The 15,237-nt window shown below is 43.9% G+C and overlaps 1 protein-coding gene across 3 annotated transcripts in view; it reads right to left on the bottom strand.

Moving 5' to 3' along the window:
• Positions 1–14,726, bottom strand: part of Snrk (SNF related kinase) — a 32,111-nt gene extending 17,385 nt beyond the window's left edge. For all 3 annotated transcript variants that reach the window (XM_078182400.1, XM_078182401.1, XM_078182402.1), the window contains exon 1: positions 13,875–14,726. The gene's annotated coding sequence lies outside the window, so the exon portion shown is untranslated. The remainder of the gene's footprint in view (positions 1–13,874) is intronic.
• Positions 14,727–15,237: the final 511 nt, after the last annotated feature.

Genomic DNA, 15,237 nt, shown 5'->3' with positions numbered 1-15,237 from the left:
TTTCGGCACACTTTGGAAATGATTAACAATTAAATTGGAGGGTCGCTAATTTTTTAATTTACTATTATTCAGATGGTAGAGACAGAATTATGAGTTATTTGTTCGTTGTATGCGTTACTTGCGGCAGGTGTTACAATAACGCTCGTTAAACATCAGAGTAAATTATTGTCGCTTTTGTAAATTAATTACTCTATTAAATAATGTAAAGATGGTATTAACATCCTATTTAATAGCTTGAATGACGAAGACAAAGGCTGCCAAAAAATGTTGCTCAGTAATTGTGAATGGATGAATCGAAATTCTCTATTTCGTTAATAAACAAACGTATTAATTTTCATATGAAAATAGTCTTCATACGTAGCGACTTATAATTTATACACCTGCCTTCGCCGTCGATACAAATATTCCCTGTATTAAATACATCGCGAACAATGACAATGACGGGCGCTTGATATGTTTGATCGTATACTGTCTGCCAGAGGCGTATTTATTTCTGGACTTATAATTATAAAAATAAATCACGCCCGACACGTGACGAACAGATTCCAAACAGAGTCTGCAAAATATAAATATTATTCGTTCTTTTTAAATCGCAATCAAATTCCATTCTTTTATCATTGATCTTTAATCGGTAAAATCGATGGAATTTACCTGATAGGACATTTTTAATATTTTTAATGATTTTCATATTTTTAGTAATTGTGTAGGAAAAAGTGGAACCAGTAATTTCGACCTGTTCGGTAATTTTAATGATTGCGAGACCATTTCTACTATTTTCCCTGTGGTTCTATCGACTCTCTGACCATCGATTATGTTACCTGAAAACTATAATGGTCGTACAGGCTCGTCTATATTGTCCGATCGTACGCAGACAGACAAACGTGAGTACGCACCGGTTAGGTTCTAAGAAAAGCGGACATGGAGCCGGTCTACTCCCGAGGCCAGTCTAGGTTACAAAGTTAGTCGACCATTATTTTTGGTCGAGTTGCTTCTGTCACTATGTGTATTTCTACCGTGCCGCCGGTGTACAGCCAGACACAACCGACTGTCCCGATTAAAATGCACGGTATGCGGAAAAAGCTTTTACGCCCCGTGAACATCCTTATAATTGATTACGTGTTTAATGCCGTGGTGCCGCGTTATCGGCGCATGGATTTTCAGAGGCATTAAACCTTTCCCCGGGTATTTTTATGCCCGGTGCATATAGGCGTCGTCCCCGTAACAGATATCTTAATTATCGTTCTTTTTATAGAGCCGACGGAGCGGTTATCTTGCGCAAGTGGATTCTCTCAATGTAGAAAAATTGCTGGTAAGGAGCCGTTCCCGTTCGGCTCAGCAGTTTCTTAACAAACTATACCGACACCGCCACTAGTGTCTTCTAATCTGCGCGATATTTCTACCTTTCTAATTTTATACTTTATCAGTTTCCACCGCTTACTTCCTATAATAGAATTATCCGCACGCCCCACATCGAGCAGAAAATGTCCGATGAAAATAGTTCAAAGAATTATTCGATGAATATTATTTGGTGAATAATAAATTATGAGAAACAGTTTTCCATGCGTGTTAGACACGAAGCAGGTAACGATATCTCCAGGAAATAAATTAGGCGATAAAAATTGCCACGTACCGATTCTATCAATATTTGATACTACATAAAATTTTATTTGCCTTTATGGTCGATGAAAATATTTCCTATATTAATAATATACTATACCATAAATTTTTATGTTACCAGAAGAATTTTTCCACTTATTATACATTCCGAAAAATTTAATATGCAGTATAGACGCTATCGCTATTATCCAGAGGTACATAATTAATTCCGTCAAAATGAACAATCTTCTCGACGAGCACTCGATTCTCCACTAATAATCGTTCAACATTTTTACGCGCCGTAAGAACGTTCATTGCGGCAAAATGAACGCACTAAAAATTTCAACCGAGTTGATTGCACACCGCAGAGGTCTCGTAATCTCGACTCAAAGAACGATATACTCTATAGACAAACCATAATACGCGGTGTACAGTCTTCGATGGGCAAAGTTTCGCCCGAGGAAGATACCGTCGGGCGATTTACAATTCCGAATTTCTTCGAGCAATTTTCACGCGTCTGGTAATTACGTGCGCGGGAATATCGCGGGAAGACGGTGCACCGTATCGTTACAAGGTGTCCGCAATATAGCTATAATGGCTATATGGAACAAGCGCGGCACGGCCCGCCGTACCCATCTCGATTCCCGGCCGCTCTGATGCGCTCGAGGGTACCTTATGAAACTTGCCATTACCGTGTACCTAATTAATTTTATCGCGTTCATCGGCCGGTTACCTGTGTCCCGATATTCCTGCGCGATGGCGGCGCACAGTGACGACAAACGACGTCATTCCGCTCGAGAATCGAAGTCGGCGAGATCGATTTTTCCCAATCTATATTCATTACGGTCTTTACGCAAATAATTAATAATTCCTTCGTTTTAATACTAGAACCGCATAGATTAATAATAATTTTCCTTTTCGCGATTATTTGCATTTACAAAAACGTTTCTATTTCGCGCAAACTTGTATTGACGTACAGATTTTATAATAGAAATTGGATGAAATTTGAATGAAAGCATTTTAAAATTGTTAAACATTTTTTTAACAGTTGAATGTGCATTCTATGTTCCATCTTTATTGCAATAATGAAGATCTCTTTTAGTATTGATTGAACTCGTTACTTGACCTGCACTTCTTCCGTCTCTATAATGTATGTAACAGTAACGGAACTTTTATGCAAAATAAAGATTGTCCAAGTGAATTCTAAAAACTGTAGTTTAGCTGAAAATATATTTCGTCTGTCAATAACCGTAGCAAATTGAAAGTATCTACCGCGCGGTTTTGCATGAAATAGAAAGTTGAGCGTTTTCAAATCGAATACACCGTACATTTCTTAACCGGGACAAAATATTCTTTTTCGTTCGAAATCCAATAACCGATCTTCCGCCCTACCTCCGTAGTACATCTCCGCAGCCAATAGTTTTCTGGCATAGGCTCCTCCGGCCGGAGCCGTATTAATTTCGTCCAGGACTCCGTCGATTTTTTGGCAAAAAGACCGAAACAGAACGGGCGACGGGCACTGTTTCTACACCGATACGCTTCTGTCGGGCATATCGACGCGAAAAACCTACAATACGTCGATCCGCCCAAATATCTCGCTGCGACTGATTGGACTTGACGTTTTGCCGATAACAATTTGCGTCCCCCGTGCCGTCAGCATCCACCTACATGAGAGACGCGCGTACTCGTCGCGAGCCCGTTGACCTGGTTCCGTTCCCTACGCGGCCGGAATAATGAGTCGCGCGCGAAACACCGTCTATCAGTCGGCGAGATAAAACTTTTCGCCGTGGAAACACCATGGCGAAACAGGCGGCACGCCTCGCCGAGTAGAAACTATTTTATCGGCGGCGTCGCGGTTCTGCAACGTCGAAGATAGACGCACGCCGTCGCTCGAAAGATATTCGCCGGGGCGGAGGCGAGGGAACCCGTGCAAATCGTTTCGCGCGCGGCATCGCGGACGGAAATTCTTTGAAATAAGAAGCGAGCAATGCGCGCTTCCGGTAACGGATTAGCTGAAATGCGGGGCCTTTCGCCGGAACAAGCCCGCAGCGGGGCTCTCGGAGATTCTCCGCGACCCGAATGCATGTCCCACATACTTTTCCGTGTTGCGCTTAACACTTTCGGCGACCTGTCGGTCACGTACCCGTGCCTGACACAATTTGGAGATTATAATTTAAGCCGCTACATTAGGAGAATTTTTATTTAGAATTTCTTCTCCGACATTTATTCGGACGTTAACATAATAAAGGTGACGTTTGAAAATCAAAAAACAAAGGCTAAGTAAAAAATTTCTTGCGACGGTAATAAAGTAAAGGCATTATTAATATTTATAAAATAGAAGTATTACAGTAAAACTTGTATAAGGAAAATGCTTCCTTTTCTGACCAGAACATTTCTTTTTAACAATAATTAACTTCTTTCCATTTCTCCAGCTCTGTGCACGCCATAAAGGCATCAAGATTCACCATAATATCCGCGTGACTTTCTCAATTTTGTAACGCTTTGGCCGTTGTGTAACTAATAATCTATTATATATTTCGAGAAAGTAGTTGGTGTCATACAGCTTAACTTGCCAATTTTAATTGAATTAAATAGAGTACTATAATTTCCTGCAATTTCGAAGTTGTTGGAGCTGCTCCGAAATACGCTTAATTTCTCAACTTCTCGCTGGTCATACATGGTCGGATCGGTAAAAATCGTCCAGTTGCGCCCAGCTTTCCTCGAATGATTCATTCCGCCGAGTCCGTAACGCGACTAGTTAAACCCGGCATGAATCACTGTGTCCGCACGCAGTCGCATTCCTTCGCGAGCCGACGATACGAGCAGAAATTTTATAACGCTCTTCGGCGTGTATATCGAGAGAGAATAGCTACCGGCGTTTCCCGGAAAACACCGAGGAAAAGCCGTTCGGCAAAGCGATAGTCGGCGGCGGTATCAATCGCGATACTTTTAATCGGTGAGTCGTCTCGCGCGCGCGGATCGGTTCTCGAACGGTTCGCTATCGCGTTCGGAATTGGTAGGAAGTCGCCGTGTTACAACGTGCTGACACGCACTGAAAACAGATAATCGGGGTACCCCGAGGTAAATTGGATTTGGGTACGTGGCGGCGGAGATGCCTAATCCGACCGTGCCAGCGGAATCACACGTAGGATTATCGAAAGTAATTCAATTAGGATTCGCAGACTATTTCGCCGCAAGGACGTTCCCGCTGGCTCGCCCGCTCCCCTCCCTCCGCGATCGGTCGCGAAATTCGCCAAATAAGATCGTGACGAAGTTACGGCACCCGACGATACGGCCGGCCGAATAGTGCGGAGTCAGCCGAATCGTTCCGCGGGGCAATAATACCGTTGCTGAATAGGAACACGGATCTTCACGCTGTGTACGTGCAACCGGCTAATGATTTATAGCTTCACCTGTGTACCAGATGCACCACCGTTGTGTAACGAGTGACGTAGCTCGATCACTCGTCGAACCGGTCGAAGTCATCACTTTTAATGTTTCGGGCAGCTCAGAGATCGGACACCAGCATTATTCGAGCAATGTTTTATTTAAATAATGACACGAATTATTTCTTCGAACGAACTCATCGAATTTCGGATAAATCCTACGAATAAGATTTTCTTCGAATAATACAATATCACGCGAATTCTTCGAATAATCTTTCGAATAAATACTACGAACAAATTCTTCGCATAAATACTACGAATAAATTCTTCGCGTAATCTTTCGAATAAATACTACGAATAAATTCTTCGCATAATCTTTCGAATAAATACTACGAGTAATCTTTCGAATAAATTCTACGAATAAAATTGTATTCGTTATTCGAATAAAATACGTCCTATTTCTTCGTTGGAAATCAATTTTGATAGCAGAGATAGTACGCTGGTGGTTTCGAAAAATCGCGTTTCATTCTCGTAGAAAGACAATACGGTGGTAATTATCAAGTTCAATTAGCGGAAAAAGCAAATTAGATTCGTATCTCGGGACTAGCTTTCTCTAGGAATCTTCAATTTACATTATAAGAGCGGCTCTTTCGAACGTTCGCGCAGAAAATACCGGACGGTCAAAATTGCCCAACCTCGTTGTATATGATAATTACACGTGTATTTATTATAAACGCGCAAGCAGTAAATTGCCAAGAAAAGCACATTTATGTCTGACGTGATTGTAGACCCTGAAGTATAAAGTGAGTCATTATAACGCCTCTGCTAGTTCCAATGTTCAATTATTGTACTGGATCATCCCAGAAGTTGCGCAAATATTTCGTCTTTTCCTTACTGAAACCGTAACGTGACTAATGTATATTCTTCTATAACAATGACAAGATTAAATTTATTTTAACTGAGTATGATTTCTATTATAGCATATGGTTAACCAGTTAGCTACTTTTAACGAGTCATGAAGAAATGATGAGTAGTTAGTTTTATGTAGAGTGGGTAGTTACCACGAGTATATTAGTCATGCGAAAAAGATAGTTACAATTTGTCGTCTAAACCGCAATTTCAGTGAAATCTAAAAGATATTCTTTGAATCCATGTAGGCATATTTTTTAGGTACACGCTTTTCAAAGAAGTTGCAACAGTTAACTGGTTAAAAAAAGAAACTTATTTAAAAACTTCTCATACATACATTTTTACAATATCGGCAACTGCGACTATACTCGCGTCAGTCTCAAACATGTGACTCTTACAGAAACGATATCATTTCTCTAATCATCAAGTTTCCTCTAAAATCCCGTCATCCCACGCCACGTATAAAAAAAGATATGAATAAACCCAGTCGACGAGATTCTTCTACCATGCATTCGAAGGAATCTCCCGCGCTACCATACCGAGATTTGTCATCGCGTCTTAAAGCACGTGACCAAACAGATTTCCTCGAAAAAGCCACGTTTTCTTCTGCTGCTTGAAAAATTCGATCCCGCGCATCTGTTCGATAAGAAAAGCCAGAGGTTCGAGCCCGATTACTTTCTCGGACCGGTATCCCCCTGTTAAACGAACCGAGGATGTTTCAGCCCGGTGGCCCAGTTTAAACGAGAGCGGATCGGATTCTGCGACGACACGGTAAATTGATTTCCAGATCTCTCGATTAGTCAGAAATAGACCGGAGTGCGCGGGTAATCCGGAGTCGGAGACCGGGCAAAAAAATTTCATTAGCCAGTAATTTCACCGGGGAAGACGAGTTTCCCCGGCGGAGAGCGCTGACATTACAGGAAAGGTCGTCCACTCGAAAGGCAGAGAGTGAGTGAGTGAGTGAGAGAAAGAGAGTGGCCGCGTGTCTTCGGATTTCATTCGCGCCGATGTCGCGAAATGCCAACGACTCGCCTGTAATAAGTAAGCAAAATGACCGTCGCGCTGACCGCCTAATGAATTAATTACCGAGGCGCGTCAAGTGTGTAGGCGTTCGGAGCAAATATCGTAACATCTAAACGTCTCCATCTTTAAGAAGAGCACAAATACACATTAATTCTTAGAAAAACGTTCTATTACGTAAAATAAATCAAGATCGCGATGCGAACAATTCTAGCAGTTCGTATAACCGCGCAGTCGTAGATAAAATTAAATATCGATGTTGCGCAAAGAACAAAGCCGAGTTTTTATACACCGACGATAAACAAGCGAAATGACCGATGCGCTAACCGCCTAATGAATTAATTACCCGGTCGCGTCGACGCGAACTGCGCCTCGCGAGAGCTCGCGCACACGTTCTCTGGTTTATCGTCGATTGCGTACTACGACTGTGATAACGTTGATCGTTGTGCCATCGAGAATGCAAACTCCAATCGCGGGGAAAAAAAAAAGCTGGCCGCCACGATAAACGTATATATTGTGTCGCGGTTTATGTAGAACGCAATATTACGCGCGCCTCGCGCGGATTATCGGCGCCCCGACGCGCGCACGATGGGTCTCGTCGATTTTTACGATCGCTCGACCCGTTTTATCGTCGTCCTGCGAGGATCGAGTTAAACGGCGCTCGGCGCGTGTAATGCCAGAAATGGGTATGGGAACGATGTCAAACGATTTTCTGATTCATGCGCGACCCTTATGGCGAGAATATGTAGCGGCGATGGACCAATGGTCGTCGAGCCTAAAAAGTGTGGATACTCGATGGAGCTTTATTTATTTATTTAACTAACGGAAGAATGCTTTGAAGCGAGCATTACGAAGTCATTCCGCAGACAAATAAAAGTTTTACAATAACTTTAAAGGCGAATGTCTAATTCAACCGGTCTTTGTATTTTTTATTTTAAAAGTGTTGAATTTGCGAGACTATTTCTTACAAATACAAAAGCCAAGTGGAAAACATTTGTATACAATTTCTAATCTTTGAATGTATATTAAATAAACCACCATAATCACTAAAACCATATTTATCAATCGCAGATATCTTCATTTTTTTAAATAAATTTAGTGATTCGAAAATAATATACAGATATCCTTAAATTCTCTTATACGTTGATTGTTTCAAATTTCGCCTGCCTATTCATGCGATAAATGCATAAAATACACAGTCTAATGATCACTTGCACCGAACAATGCAGAGCAGTACGATGGTTTAAATGATCAATCCTCCGACAGGAAGTTAGAGCCTCGCCAGAACAATCGATCGGTTATTTAAGAGTGGTTCTTGGCAGAGAAAAATGGTTTCGTTCGAACGCCAAGCGGGGAAACACTTTTATGCGCGATTGTAGTGGCTTAGACACAAAGTCCAACGATTCGGATCGATCTCGCCGGGATGAAAATGAATCCAAAATCAGCCGTCCCATATAATGGCCCGGCTAGAGAGCCAAGAATAATATTTCCCCGAGCCATCAGAAACGCAGTAAAAGCGTCCGATTCTCCGATCGTTAGACTGCAATGAGAGACATTCCGCTGATCGGAAATTGGAGCGGAGCTCTGTGCATCTTTCCAGAAGTAATGGAACGAAAAAGCATTATGCCACGACGTGAGCATAGATCATTGTGTATGCACTGGAATCCGAGTACGCGAGCATTTCTCGAAGAGGGAGAGAGAGAGAAAGAGAGAGGATAGTATTTGCGGGATTGAAACGCGTTCGTTTCCTTTGTGTTCGAACTGGAAGAGTGCAACGCACCTAATTGCCGCGGTTCGACTCTTCCTAGTCGCAAGCTGCTTCGTGCAATCCCATAAATAGCTTCAAAATAAGGTGAGCAACCTCGTGAAACGTATCCGCGTGGGACCGGCCATCAAAACAACTTGTAACTTTAATCGAAACTTTCTCCGGTGTCTTGTAAACTTATGGCCTTGAGTGGAAGCGCTGCTAAACGTGTTCAACAGAAATTGAAAAATAATGTTAGGAATTGCTGTGTGCTAGTTGAACGCAAGATTTTGCAAATTGGAGGTTTGAAAGGCATCGTGATTCTTGATAAAGAATACTTTTGTTTATGTTTCACTTTCTGTTCGGCCATTCTATTATGAAAGTTCCTAACAGTTGCAGTCACTTTTTAATAGACAATTAGATTTTTTCACTCAGTGCCAGGGTACATTAAATGAACGATTTTAAAGAATCAATATTTTACGTGTCAACCTTATACAAATTTTCGAATAACGAAAGATAGTTTGTAAAAATTATATTAAATTTTTATTGAAAATTAGGCCTTATGAAATTAACATTATGATATAATTCTCAATATAATTATGACTTTGTTTTGAAAAGTAAAGAACATATAATAACGTATGTATTATTCAAAGTTCCAAAGTGACTAGTCAAAGCGAACCTAGCCTTCCATTCACAGACTCTGAAGGTCCCATACAGGTGTATTCATAACACAGCACACAAAATGGTATATAAGACACGCTGAGACAGACTGAATAAAAAAGCATTAGTAAACATAGGTCGAAAGGTCAACTGTTTCTGAAACATAAACATTACTGTTTGCTAGCATTATGATTGATTCACTTGCTTCCATCGCAAGCGATAGTTCACTTCAGCGTTTAGACATCGAATTCTGACTGTCTTCATTCTATTGTTGACAATAGATTTCATTGAGAATCGGCCATTATTACACAGTTACATCGATATTATCCAGTTATTATTAATCATGAAGATAGCAAACAAAAATGTTTATATCTCGGAAACGCTTGACCTTTCAGCCTATATTTACTAAGGCTTTTTTACTCGATACAGTGTGTACTATATAGTATATAACTATCGAATGCTTTTTTTAACACCATGTGAGGTAATAGAAGAATACAAGTAAGTAATATAGAAGATAATTTTGAAAAATTTATTAGAAAAATCCAAAAGTCATTACTGGTCATTTCCAATTAAAATGCTTAATTAAAAGCAGACGAAGTTATGTAACTTTTGTTCCTTGAAATCGACGTATAAAATTTTCATTTGATCATGACACAGCGTCTAGGTTAAAAAATCGAAATTTTTGCATATGAACTGAATTCAATATCCAAAGGTAGCAAATCATAATTTTTTCTCTCTCTCTCTCTCCCTTCTAAAATCTAAAAAGCGTGTCAACAAAATTCGTAAGTCTCAAGACCTCTTACCAAACGGCTTTTGCCCCTTCCCCCCTAGGTAGTTAAATCCTTCAAGAAAACTACCCCCATTCTTTAAGACGACAGTATGGCCTCGGGTCGCCCGTCGTACCTAAAGATCCCTAACTTTTCAAACATGTGTCAATGTGTGCATCCCGAACGAACAGGAGTTTCGTGTTGCTGGCCACCATCTGGAGTTTGTCCGTTGACGGAACTACGCCTCGGAACAACCACGTCGAACCCCTGTCTCTACCATAAATTAACTGAAAGCGGAGAGTACATACTAACGTCGGACTATCGGTCTTGGAGTTTCCTTAAAAGCAAGCTGACGCCGGCGTGTACGAAAATTTCTCCGAAACACGAAACTTCAAGAACACAACTTCGAGGGATTTTCCGTCTATTGTGCGGCGCCGAGGCGAAGGTGGGAAAAAGCGACGATTGCGCAACAACGGTTACTGTCGCGGAAACGTTGTTTCTCAATCGTTCGAAGGGGGAAGAGACGTTTGCGGCACGAACACGGGTCCCGTCGAGTTTCGATTTCAGAGACGATAACCCACGGTAATGCGCAACGTAAACGCACGGGGAACGGGTGCGTAACAGGTAGCGGTCGCGTACCGTTAACCAGCAGATTCCTCGAGGCTTCGACACGCGGAAACTCTGCGGGTCGGCGAGGGTGGTGGGGTTACTCTCTCGCCTCGGACCTCAGGGCTAATTAGCGGGGCGATTAGAAGCCTCCGAGCGGGTGCGGCCGGCGACCAAGTGCACGCGTGCATTCCGCGATAACCGAGGTGCGAAAATGCGGGAGGGGAGCGCGGAACAAGGACGTTCGAGACGTGGCGACTCTGTAATCTGCACGATAGTGTACCCAGGCCGCGCCGTTTTTAGTCGTCCAGCACTCTTTTTTTCCGGCCGCCTCCTTCCGTCGCTTTGACCCCTTTCTCTGCGGACGGTAAACGAACGTGACGTAACGAGGCATTAACATTTCAGTGGTTCGTTAACCTGCCGATCGAAGCGCCGAGGACCCCTTTTCTGCTTTTGTCCCGTTCACATGGACGGCCGATTGTCCTTGCGTCCACTTCCGGTCAAGTGGCTACCCGTAGTTCCCGAGGATTCGTCTACCGGCGTAATTAACTTGCGGACTGACACCCCAGAGGGTCCAGCAGAATCAATGTTATTTGCTGAATTTCACCAATAATCGATCACAGTGGTCACTCTCAGTTCGCTGAGTCGAGCGAGAATCTTAACTATTTAATAATTCCCTATTTTTTCTAAACGAAACAAAATACTACTATTCATACCGTTCATGTCTATTAATTATTCAATGCATATTCTATGTTAACAAAGAACAGCCTCCTTCGACGGAACAAAACTACGTCCCTGAAGCACTCGTGTTCGAAATATTTCAGAGGCTCGCGAGTACTTGCTACGGAACGGACAGTTTTCGGTGAATCGTGTCCCGAGGAGGCAAGAACCGGTTCCGCGTCTTGTTAAATATTAATGCGATTAATTACCCACACGGAAGACCAAGCACGGAACATTCTGTAACCCATTGCCCGAGGAGCCCAGTCATCGGACGACCTTAGCATTGAAATATTCGCGGACCCGTGAGCCGCTCCGTAAAACTTGTTCGTTGCTCGGATACAACCGATATCATTTCGCTTCGTGCCTCCCGGCCGTGCACTCGGGCCTTCGTGTCTCGATTTGCATCCTTTCCAGCGGCGCGGACTGTTAAAGCGCCATTTCGACGGCAAACTCTTGGACACGGTTTATTTATGCGGAGCCAGGCACGCTAGGAACGGAACCACCGTTTTTGCGAGCGCGCAAATAAAACAGACCGGCATTTCAATGATAATGAATTAGACTTGGAAATAAAGCGACGTAATTGTGCCATTCAGAAGGCATGCTTCAACCGTGGCGCGGCGGAGGCGAGGTTCGGCCCGCGTTTTTCGATACCTCTGCCCCTGGCTACTTTGTGCCAGTTTCCGTGGCACGCGGGCGCGGTGCGGCGAATATTTTCATCGACGCGGCGACTTTGTTTTAGAACACTGTTAACGCGGTTACTGGAAAACATTGAAACGGTCGGCTTACCAGAATGCAAGCACGGAACATTCGATATTTGTCCCCGTTTGATTATGCGCCTTCTAATCAGCTAATTTTTCTTGCCGAGGCATTACATTCTTTGTGGAAAATTTACCGTCTGCGGTGAAATTTAATTTACGATTCACCTCCTGTAATTCCTTTTTAATGCAGACAGAATATGGAAAGTCTGACTAATACTGTGAGGATAAATGTTGGCATATTGATGGCAACTTCCCTATAAGTCTTCGAAAAGAATACATTTTCCAAATTGCCATGTCCTTAATCATTCGAGGTTCGTTTCTCTTGCGGCTACGTTACCAATGAACGCGCCGAGAACCATCGCATGACAGCCTCTGCTCATCAACATTTCTCTCTCGACGGATCATTCCGCATAAATTAATAAATCAAACAACTACTGGCTATTCTAATCTAGCTATCGTGAGAAACCATTGAATCTTGGGAAAGTTCGCTCGTCTATTTGTCTATCGCAAGCACCCCAAGGTCGTGTTAGGTTATGTACCCGTAAGAAATAAATATGGCGGAAGCTGTCTTACAAGAACGAAGGATCTTTTCCTGTTGTCGTAGCTTGGTGTTCCGAACGATTCGCAATCGTGTCATCTGGTTCCGGACCGAGCACATCGAAAATCGCACGGGGTAAGTTCGGAATGTTTATAAACGAATCACGTATCAGCCGATAGTTAAAGACCTGTCAGTGGCACGCGCGACACTCGCTAAAATTCCGAGTGCCTCGCAGATACGTCGAATACAAGCATACAGCGTGTCCACTCTCGTGTATAAACCGATCATTATCTCTTAAAGTTTTATAGCCGTGAACAAAACGCTCGTACGGAGGTTGCGCGGCGCGAGGTGGCAGATATTTTCATGCCGTCGTTCCAAGAGATGCAACGGGCAATTTTCAGGTACTAAATGAAACTAAATATGGACTCGATACATTGTGAAATACGCACTTGTGCCGTCTAGGTTGGGTCATCGAGCGCCGCGTGTGGAGCTATCAATGGCCAAACTTCTTATTCAAAACATTCACAACCGACGAGCTCGCATTGTATTCAGAATGAATAGGGTAGTGGAGCTGGAACCGTTGAGATGGCCGTGCGCTCGTGTTTTAATTGTTTATTTCTGAATGACAAAATTTAACATGCCTTATTCGATAAACACAAAGTTTATTAGGCCCAAAACGAAACCAAAGACACGGCAATCGGTTACTCCGCAGTAACTGCTTCCAGCACGCTAGAAAATAATATTTGCTCTCTCGTATCGCGTAACATCCTTGCAAACATTTTACCGTATTCAGATAGCTTTAAGAAGCAGCGTTTCATTCACACTTGAGCACGAACACACGCACACAGTATGACCACCTGAAAGAAAGGAGAGGAAGAACCCAGCGGAATCAAGAAAATCTGACGGTCGATTTACGTGCAGGAATACCGCAAGGCGCAGAGTAGAGATCGGTGAAAAGCGAGTAAGAGAGAGAAAGATAGGGAGCATCGCAAGAGAGGGAGGGTGAGCGAGCAAGAGAGAGAGAGAGAGAGAGAGAGAGAGAGAGTGAGAAAGAGATGGACAGAGTGGGAGTGGATACACAAAGAAGACAGGAAGAGAAACGTCAGGAGCCATTTTTACAGGAGAGTCCACTAAAACCGTTGGAATCGAATTGGAGATGATTCGACTTACCGGTTACCCCGCTAGACAGACGAATCCAGCGAGCAGCTGATTTTCCCTCCCGTCCGATCGACTGTCATTTGTGACACAGGTTCATACGCGTGCCCGTACGCCGCGACGATTGATGCCGCGGCACCTGGGACCGTTGCTCGGCCGATTTTCTGGTCGGCGTGTGCTATTTCTTTCCCGGCGCACGAAAACGGCACTGGACCGTCGGCAAGGACGGACGGCAGCTGCAAACAAACTTTCCGACGGCGACCACGAACCACGTCGGACCGCCGTTGATTGCCACTCTCGCGCACGCACTCACGGCAATGGGATGTATGTTTACACGGCACCGCACTGTCTCTTTCTCGCACACCCGTTCGTCGACACGGTGCTCTTCCTCCACAGAGGGACTCTTCGGCACCCTTCTTGGGCTGGATCTCTTACCAAGCGTTTCCTCTCCTCTGTTTCGGTACCCCGCCCACCCGCGAACCCTCTGACCCCTTCGATCCGGTCGCAAGAGGAAAAGGAAGATTTTCCCTGCTCCTTCCTCGACGGACTGCCCCGACACACTTCTAGCTTCTTCTCGCTCCTGCCGTGTTCCGTTCCTCTGCCCCCCCTCTCGCTCGCTCTGTTTCTCTCTCTCTCTCTCTTTCTCACTAGTTCTAGAACACTATCCCCGTTTGTCGCTCTCTAACCCCCAGGTCGTCTATCTCGCTTCGACTCGTCCCGCAGCTCGTCTCGCACCGTCCCTCGGCTAGGCCCCGTTCGTCCGTCCTCGTCTCGTCCTCTTCCAACACCGCGTACCACGGACCCACCGACCGATCGCTCGCGACCGGTGCTCGTACACTTGCCGAATCGTATTTTCTTTGCAGACGATCAGATAAAAACCGACGGACACCGCGAGCGTCGACGACAGACGCGCTCGCGACACCGTGACACGGGAAAGCTGGGGAAACGGACTCAACGGACTCGAGCTGCCAGCTACCTGCGCCGCCGCCAACGACGACACCGTGGCGCCATCTGCGACCGCGTGCCGGGCACTACCGACGACAGGAAGCCGCGCGAAATTTGAATTTGTTTAACGTTGCTTTCGGCCCGCCGTGATTTGCTCGATATTTTTAGACGGTTATTAGGAAATCTATAGCTGGCATTTATAGGAGTGTGGAATACGTAGCTTCGAAGGGTGAATTATGTGGGCTTACGATGTAAGATGGGCTGCCAGAGAAGGAAAAATGGGGAGAAGGATAGTGCAGTATAGAGGTGAAAAGAACTGACACAGAAAAGAATTCAAAGGAAGAAGAGATATAATTAGATATGTAAATGATGTTAGCTAAAGGAATAGAATTTAAATATTTGAGCGTAGGAAATGAATAATATGAAATGCATA

This window comes from Augochlora pura, chromosome 6 (genome assembly GCF_028453695.1).
Source record: "Augochlora pura isolate Apur16 chromosome 6, APUR_v2.2.1, whole genome shotgun sequence".
Taxonomy (NCBI): domain Eukaryota; kingdom Metazoa; phylum Arthropoda; class Insecta; order Hymenoptera; family Halictidae; genus Augochlora; species Augochlora pura.
This window is presented reverse-complemented; position numbering and strand designations above follow the sequence as displayed.